Source organism: Sinocyclocheilus anshuiensis, unplaced genomic scaffold (assembly GCF_001515605.1).
Source record: "Sinocyclocheilus anshuiensis isolate Anshui unplaced genomic scaffold, SAMN03320099.WGS_v1.1 scaffold7436, whole genome shotgun sequence".
Classification (NCBI taxonomy): domain Eukaryota; kingdom Metazoa; phylum Chordata; class Actinopteri; order Cypriniformes; family Cyprinidae; genus Sinocyclocheilus; species Sinocyclocheilus anshuiensis.
The window spans coordinates 1,845-2,765 of record NW_015557519.1 but is presented as its reverse complement, the minus strand read 5'-3'; the positions used below and the strand labels follow the sequence as shown (position 1 = coordinate 2,765).

The 921-nt window shown below is 44.6% G+C and overlaps 1 long non-coding RNA gene across 4 annotated transcripts in view; it reads left to right on the top strand.

Annotated features, from left to right (window-relative positions):
• The first annotated feature begins 7 nt into the window (after positions 1-7).
• Positions 8-921, top strand: part of LOC107679305 (uncharacterized) — a 2,731-nt gene continuing 1,817 nt past the window's right edge. The window contains exons 1-4 of one of the 4 annotated variants that reach the window (XR_001633034.1): positions 8-81; positions 161-204; positions 364-451; positions 494-579. This is a non-coding gene — a long non-coding RNA (uncharacterized LOC107679305). Of the gene's footprint in view, positions 82-160; positions 220-334; positions 452-493; positions 580-921 lie in introns of all 4 variants that reach the window. The other 3 variants (XR_001633037.1, XR_001633036.1, XR_001633035.1) reach the window with 3 other exon arrangements.

The window sequence follows — 921 nt, the reverse complement described above, 5'->3', positions numbered from 1 at the left end:
GGTGTGTTTCACGTGTTTGTGCAGTGCTGTAGTTCAGGTGTGTGTTTCACGTGTTTGTGATTGTGCAGTGCTGTAGATCAGGTGTGTTTTACGTGTTTGTGCGGTGCTGTAGTCAGGTGTGTGTTTCACGTGTTTGCGATTATGCAGTGCTGTAGTTCAGTTGTGTGTTTCACGTGTTTGTGATTGTGCAGTGCTGTAGTTCAGGTGTGTGTTTCACGTGTTTGCGATTCTGCAGTGCTGTAGTTCAGATGTGTGTTTCACGTGTTTGCGATTGTGCGGTGCTGTAGTTCAGGTGTGTTTCACATGTTTGTGATTGTGCTGTGCTGTAGTTCAGGTTTGTGATTGTGTAGTGCTGTAGTTCAGGTGTGTGTTTCATGTGTTTGTGATTGTGCAGTGCTGTAGTTCAGGTGTGTGTTTCACATGTTTCTGATTGTGCAGTGCTGTAGATCAGGTGTGTTTCACGTGTTTGTGATTGTGCAGTGCTTTAGTTCAGGTGTGTGTTTCACGTGTTTGTGATTGTGCAGTGCTGTAGTTCAGATGTGTTTCACGTGTTTGTGATTGTGCAGTGCTGTAGTTCAGGTGTGTTTCACGTGCTTGTGATTGTGCAGTGCTGTAGTTCAGGTGTGTTTCACGTGCTTGTGATTGTGCAGTGCTGTAGTTCAGGTGTGTATAACGTGTTTGTGATTGTGCAGTGCTGTAGTTCAGGTGTGTATAACGTGTTTGTGATTGTGCAGTGCTGTAGTTCAGGTGTGTATAACGTGTTTGTGATTGTGCAGTGCTGTAGTTCAGGTGTGTATAACGTGTTTGTGATTGTGCAGTGCTGTAGTTCAGGTGTGTATAACGTGTTTGTGATTGTGCAGTGCTGTAGTTCAGGTGTGTATAACGTGTTTGTGATTGTGCAGTGCTGTAGTTCAGGTGTGT